Source organism: Lotus japonicus, chromosome 1 (genome assembly GCF_012489685.1).
Source record: "Lotus japonicus ecotype B-129 chromosome 1, LjGifu_v1.2".
In the NCBI taxonomy this organism is placed as follows: domain Eukaryota; kingdom Viridiplantae; phylum Streptophyta; class Magnoliopsida; order Fabales; family Fabaceae; genus Lotus; species Lotus japonicus.
This window is the reverse complement of record NC_080041.1, coordinates 19,578,067-19,586,105: the sequence shown is the minus strand read 5'-3', so window position 1 is coordinate 19,586,105 and position 8,039 is coordinate 19,578,067. Positions and strand designations below refer to the sequence as shown.

Here is an 8,039-nt window from a genome sequence, read left to right as displayed (position 1 = left end):
TTCAACATAACCTTGTACACTTAATTTATAAAAACACCAGAATCTCATTTGTAATTTCAATAGTTACAAAATGATAAAATCTGCCAATAAGCTCTCCCATAACCAGTATTTCAGGTAAAATATAAAATCAACTCGAGCACTCAAGTGCCAACTCTTAAAATAAAATAAAAAGTCACAATCCCAAATCTAAATCCACCTAGGACTCCCTATAGCTGCATATAACCAAGATTAAATAAAAGACACCAATGTGACAACCGGCCCAAGGAAATAAGTCGAATGATCTGAATCTGACAACAGTCTGCTACTCAGTTGCCTGAAAATCTGTGGAGGTAAATAAGGAATGGGGTAAGTCACAAAGACTTAGTGAGGATTTAACAACCACCATGAACAGGAAGGGGAAACATATGAAGCACGAGTTTTTCAATGTCAGTTCAGAGTGTGTAATATATATAATATTAACAAAGTTAATAAGAATCATTTTAAATAAGAGATGATCAAACTGTCAAGTTTATAAATAACCATTTCAATGAAACTGAATAAAAATCATGTCAATCATATGAAAGCATTTCAAAATCAGAATATAATTTAATAGGGTCACACATGTAGAACCGTGAGGCAGCTCCATCTCGTTGATAGCCCTCTCCTCCTAAGGGATGGCCTATCCGATAGGGGCGGCTCCATCTAACGGATAGCCCTTTCCTCTCTCGTATCACATGTCACATCGTATCATATCATCGGGGGAAGCTACATCTCGTTGATAGCCCTTTCCGTGCACTGGCGGCTCCATCTAACGGATAGCCCTCTCCTCCCGGAATCAAACTAGCTAGGTGCACCTAGGCTGTTACCTCCGTTAACGGCTACGGGGTTCTATCAAGGATCCCCAAAACCGTTTTCTCAAACCAGTTCAAGTCTCGTCAAAAGTCTCATAATCAACTTTCTAAGTTCACAATCTCAGTTTCACATAATTTCCAAAATCAAAGCAATATAAATTACTTTCTCATGTCAGTTCATAATCAGAATCAAATAAACTTCATAAAATCAGCTTTCAGAGTTCAAGAATGATAATCAAACATATAAAAACATGTTTCCCCAATTTAGATAAATAGACAATATAATAAAGTAATTAAATCAGTTATAAGACTGTTAAAAATATGTCATAGCAGTTGAAAACCACTCACAGCTACAACGAGCCAACCAGACCGTCCTCAGCAATTTCGCGACAACCCAACGAATCTTCACCCGGCAAATCTGAACACCAAAATTAATTTTCAACCTTTAGCAACTATAATCTTATGTCGTACTACCCGTGAGCAACTACGAAAACCTCAATTGTACACCCAAAGCCCTAAATAATCATACATTTATCTAACATACAGTACAATGCTAATCTCCAAATTCGTGGGATTTAGAATATACCTTTAGTAAAATTAAAGTATACAATTTGAAGGACCAAGTACTCCTCTCGACAAACTCTGGTTTCCAAATACTATCCCAAGAGGTCTCCCACGTGAATGCCAAGGCTTTCCAATATGAATGTGTATTCAATATGGTGGGATTTGGTGACAAAGAGAACACTGAAGAAGAGAAAAGATGGAGGCACGGGCGCTAGGTTTCCATCGCAAAGAGAAAGAGAGAACTGACGTGATGGAGAGGGAGGGTTACGGTTTTATTTTTTTCTTCTTTGAATTGGTAATCAAGGTGGGGGGGGGGGGGGGGGCTACGCGAGTTTAAAGGTAGGCTAGGTTATTATTTGTTTTTTTTCCTATTTGTTTATTAACATTATTATCTAGTTTTTTTTTTAACCTTTCCTAGTTACCATTAAAACGGTGCGTTTCAATCTTCCCCCCTTATAAAAATTCGTCCTCGAATTTTATAGATTTAGCTAACTTTAAGTTTCTAATAGCGAGAGACACTTTTACTCCACGTTCCCAAGACTTCTCTTCACCAGGTGGTCCTCACCAAAGAACTTTCATTGAATCAATTCTCTTAGAATGCATACATTTCACCCTCATGTCAACCATGGCTACTGGATGTTCCATAAGATAAATGTTCATCTAATTATACATCCTGCAAAAGTTTCATGCCTACAAGTTTAGCTTGTCCAATTTCAAATTAACATATTTGGTGACCTGCATCACTGACCATACCAGACCTCAAGTAGTGTAATCCAATTGCTAGACTAACAATTGTTATTATAAGCAAATTCCAACAAGGACAACTTCTGATCTGAACTCCCTCTTTGTTCATGAACTCCAAGCATATCCTGCAAGCTCTTAATAGTCCCCCTCATACTTGTCTAAGCAATAGCTTGAGTATAAAAACAGTACTAAGTTCAAGTGAGTCCTCAAGCAAACCTAAACAAAACACCTCCAAAATTGTGCAATGAATTGAGCCCCTCAATATAAATTCACAACTAAGGGTACACTATGCAAATAAATAATCTCTTCCGAATAAAACATAGCATATTGAGTTGCGGTTTAAGTAGTGTTCACTTGTAAAAAGTATGCAAACTTAGTCAACCGGTCCATGATTACCTAAACAGAATCCTAACCTTTGATCCTAAGAAAACTTGTCACCAGATTCACCACAATACTTTCCAACTTCCATAGTGATATCTCGAAAAATTGATCTAGCTCTTCTAGATCTTAGTGATTTTCCTTCAATCCACGTCATACTAAACATTTGGAAACAAAAGCCACTATGTCTTTCTTCATCTCTTCCCACTAATAAAATTCCTCCACATCTTGGTACATTTTACTAGAACCAAAATGTATGGTTTAAAAATAATGATAGAAATCCTCTCATATTTTCCTTCCCAAACTATTGTATTAGGCACACACAACTATCATTCAAGTCATAAAATGTCATCAGATTCTACCGGAAATATGGAACCTTTTCACTTCAAAATTCCTCTACCATCTTCACCACCTATGAATCTTGACCTTGATCATGTTTAACATCATCAACCCAATCACCAACCAAATTAAAATGAATCTGCACAAAAGTCGATAATCCTTCGGGATGGACAATCCCAAACATAACTCTTCTATTAGCAAGCTTATATTGCTCTTCTTTATCCTCAGAATGAACAAGAATACCTTCAATAAACACAATATCAAAGTGCTAAAAGAATGACTTAAAGATGCGGTTCATTGAATTCTTAAAACAGCGTTGGCATCACTAAGTCTAAAGGCATGACTAACAACCCATTACAGTCATAACATGTTTTGTAGATGGTCTTCGAAATTCTCTTTCTTAATATTCCATTTATGGTACCTAGATCACTAAGTCTTTTTTTTTTTTACCATCATATTCTCCATTTGCTTGTAATCTACACATAACTACATAGTCTTGACTCTCTTCTTCACAGTAAATCTGGTTTAGAAACTAACTATATGGAAAACTCTATCCCTTTATTGGAAGGTACACCCGAAAATTCTCTAGGGAATACATTCTGCAAAATACACTACAAAAATCTCTTCTAGTTTCAATTTCGCTAATTGAGTATCTCTTACCAAGATCAATTGTCACCTACAACTCTTCCGTAGTAACTTTTTAACTTTCCATGCTGAAACTGGATTATGAGGTGTCCAACTTCACTCTCCCGGAAATGAGAAAAATGACTCTCGCTGTACTTTAAATCTCACTACCCTATTTATGACAGTCCAAAGTATCATTGACAAAAGATTATCCAATCTATATCCAAAGATCACATTAAAATCAATTATGTCTTAAGCTGTAACGACTATCAACAACTCTCAATCGATCTCCAATGGATACCTTAAAAATAATGGTTCACAAACTCAACTATCAAATACTCTCCAAGAGGTTCAGCAATGACCAACATCTTATTCATGAAAGAAGATAATTCACTAAGCTGACAACAATGATAAAAGAGTATATATCTTTAGCACTGATGACCCGGATTTAGTAGTGTTTTTAGGGTCATTTCTTTGTAGGTTTTGAGTCTTTTTCTTGTGTCTCATGTAGTGTTTCATGCATTCTCATGCATTTTTATCTTTTCTTGAGTCTTTGTTTTGTTTTGGTAATTTTGTAGTTTTATAGGGAGTTTTCTTGCATTTTAAGTTAAGTTTAGGACTTGCATGATTTTCTTTTGTTTTATGAAGGACCTCTTGTGCTAATGAGTTCTTTGAGCTTCTAGATTCTTCCTTGACTTGTTAGTTAGGTTTGGAGAGCAGAAACTGAAGGTAATAGAAGGCCAAGAAGCATGGAATTGAAGGAGGACTTAAAGAGGATTGAAAGAGGAGTTACAGAAGCCAAAGAGTCTTTTCCAAGCGAGCTGGAGCGCCTAGGCGTTGGCAGGCGCTGGGTAGGCGCCAATTAGCTCCAGAGAGCATGTTTTGGGCATGCAATTGGCGCTCCGGCGCTCTGAATTGGCGCCTGAGCGCCCAGAACAGCCCAGCCTCGTTTATTTTGCCTATAAATAGGATTTTAGTCATTTTCTTTTGTAATCTTGGATACTTTGTAAAATTCAGAGGTAGAGGATCATCTAGGAGAGTGAGAGAGGGCTTCCAAGCTTGTAATTCAGGTTCTTAGCCAAGCATGCTTGGCTAATCTCTCTTCTTTACTTTGATTTTCTTGTAAGACTTTTCCTTTTAAGTTATAATCTTAAGTTCTTTCCCACATGTTCTTCTTCTTCCCTTGAATCCCATATCCATGCTTTATGTTTCAAGTTAGAACATGTGCTAGCTTTATGCTTTTCTATAATAGAACGGAAGTTTGTTATAGATTAGGGACTTGTTATGGGATTACCTCTTCTATACTTGCTGCTAGGAATAGAGGAAGGGTTGGGGTTTGTTGGCCTGAACTTTATAATCTTTATGCTTCAAACAAATGTTTAAGTACACAAGGAATTGGGCTTATCTTTTGGTTTGAAAGAATTATCTATGTAAGGCATCGATAGGTAGTTGCTTAGGCTATAACATCAAGGAGAGATTCATGAGAACATGTGCTTAGAATGATGTGCTTGAATTGATTAGTTGAGCAAGAACCCAAAGTAAATCACTCTTTCTTTTCATTTTCTGTTTCATTTCTGAGTTTATGTTTATTTTCCCCTTTTTACTACTTCGACATTTCATCATTTCAATAATACAAACCTTCATACTCAAGGCTTGAACCGAATTCATTCACTCACAATCCCTGTGGTTCGATATTTAAAACCGGGTGGATTCCGTACACTTGCGGATTTACCAACAAGCACTAAGCAAAACAGAATCATCTCAATATCATATAGGGAGTATACTTACTGCCACTTCCTTGGTTGCCTAAACATCTTGATGGGTCAAAATAAAGACTCGAGCTCAACTCTCCTTACATGTCGTTAACATCGACTACTGTTTCATTTACCATTATTTTTAGATACTGCACGACCTCGGCGAAAAGAACTCATAGCTTGTCTACAAGTGTTGTAGGGGTTAAAGAAGATGCCAAATCTGCTTCTACTAACACTTACTCATGACCAAAGGAAGTTGCACAACCACCACTAGACAATCCTCCACAATATGACTTGTCTAACTGCACTACTATTACACCCCTCTATCTCCAAAGAAAGCTACATTATGATCTTTTGACAAGCAAAATAAGGTGTAGATCTCATGCAAAAATGCATTTGAGGAAAAGTGGATAGTAAGGGCCCCTTAAATCTAGTCTATGACTCTACATAAAGCTTTAAGATTATATACTATGATTACTCTAGAGAGTAATTATTATCAATTTTCTCCAGCAGTTCAAACTTATAAGCCAAGTCATATCTAACAATTTAGAAGTAAACGATTTATGAGTTTCTAGGAAAATTCATCCACGTTATCAGAGGCGATCCAATCGCTCACGTACCATAAAGTCATTAGATCAATCATGTGCTACAATCCTCCAACTGAATGATGTTAACTTTACCGCCCTTAAGGGTGAGCATCTAAATGCTCTCTATAGCTTCTCCAAAGCATTACTAAACCTTTATAGATTCGGCCTTGCACTAGTACTAGAAAATTAGGAGATTTAAGTTGTATGTGACCAGTTAATATGACCTCAATCTGTCCAGTGGCACTTACTTCTTGTTACTTTCCTCTATCTAACCTCAAGCTGACGCTCGTAAATTTTTTCTCATGTGGGCTCCCTTGTTGCTGTCCAACAACCACTCAAACACGTTATTTCAAATCATGTTAAAATTCCTTTGTACCAACTGTAAGCTCTAACATCCCTGAATTTCATAACCTCAATATAAGCACGTTAATATTGGCTACAACAGCAAACAACTAGCGCCTACAGGCAATGGTCCTTGGCCTAAACCACAACGCCGACCACGACCTCCTAAAAGATGGTCCTAATAAGTTAACTCATCTTATGATAAAAATCTTAATTTGGGTGACATCCTCACTAAACAAAGAATATTCATGGAATAAATGACATGACTCGGAATACAGTGAATGAGGAGCGAACTCAAATCACACTTGGAAACAACTTTAGGACTCTCATGAGGCGTTAATAGCATCTTTAAAGTAAATGGTGCCGCGGTTCACAATTTACTAAAAAGATTCTATCACTACCTCATGTCTGCAGCTAATAGGACCTACAACCAGGCTCTGATACCAACTTTGTCACGACCCGAAAACCTAAGCCGTGACCGGCGCACAGACTACCACCCTAGTCTGGCAAGCCTCATCCTCACAGAATCATTTTCCAAACAATTTATTCAACATAACCTTGTACACTTAATTTATAAAAACATCAGAATCTCATTTGTAATTTCAATAGTTACAAAATGATAAAATCTGCCAATAAGCTCTCCCATAACCAGTATTTCAGGTAAAATATAAAATCAACTCGAGCACTCAAGTGCCAACTCTTAAAATAAAATAAAAAGTCACAATCCCAAATCCACCTATGACTCCCTATAGCTGCAGATAACCAAGATTAAATAAAAGACACCAATGTGACAACCGGCCCAAGGAAATAAGTCGAATGATCTGAATCTGACAACAGTCTGCTACTCAGTTGCCTGAAAATCTGTGGAGGTAAATAAGGAATGGGGTAAGTCACAAAGACTTAGTGAGGATTTAACAACCACCATGAACAGGAAGGGGAAACATATGAAGCACGAGTTTTTCAATGTCAGTTCAGAGTGTGTAATATATATAATATTAACAAAGTTAATAAGAATCATTTTAAATAAGAGATGATCAAACTGTCAAGTTTATAAATAACCATTTCAATGAAACTGAATAAAAATCATGTCAATCATATGAAAGCATTTCAAAATCAGAATATAATTTAATAGGGTCACACATGTAGAACCGTGAGGCAGCTTCATCTCGTTGATAGCCCTCTCCTCCTAAGGGATGGCCTATCCGATAGGGGCGGCTCCATCTAACGGATAGCCCTTTCCTCTCTCGTATCACATGTCACATCGTATCATATCATCGGGGGAAGCTACATCTCGTTGATAGCCCTTTTCGTGCACTGGCGGCTCCATCTAACGGATAGCCCTCTCCTCCCGGAATCAAACTAGCTAGGTGCACCTAGGCCGTTACCTCCGTTAACGGCTACGGGGTTCTATCAAGGATCCCCTAAACCGTTTTCTCAAACCAGTTCAAGTCTCGTCAAAAGTCTCATAATCAACTTTCTAAGTTCACAATCTCAGTTTCACATAATTTCCAAAATCAAAGCAATATAAATTACTTTCTCATGTCAGTTCATAATCAGAATCAAATAAACTTCATAAAATCAGCTTTCAGAGTTCAAGAATGATAATCAAACATATAAAAACATGTTTCCCCAATTTAGATAAATAGACAATATAATAAAGTAATTAAATCAGTTATAAGACTGTTAAAAATATGTCATAGCAGTTGAAAACCACTCACAGCTACAACGAGCCAACCGGACCGTCCTCAGCAATTTCGCGACAACCCAACGAATCTTCACCCGGCAAATCTGAACACCAAAATTAATTTTCAACCTTCAGCAACTATAATCTTATGTCGTACTACCCGTGAGCAACTACGAAAACCTCAATTGTACAC

General features: G+C 37.1%; 1 long non-coding RNA gene across 1 annotated transcript; it reads right to left on the bottom strand.

The window, feature by feature from the left end:
- Positions 1-8,039, bottom strand: LOC130734024 (uncharacterized). The gene is made up of 3 exons (XR_009017717.1): positions 7,881-8,039; positions 1,179-1,248; positions 1-321 (listed from the first exon to the last, which is right to left on the bottom strand). It is a non-coding gene; the product is annotated as an uncharacterized LOC130734024 (long non-coding RNA).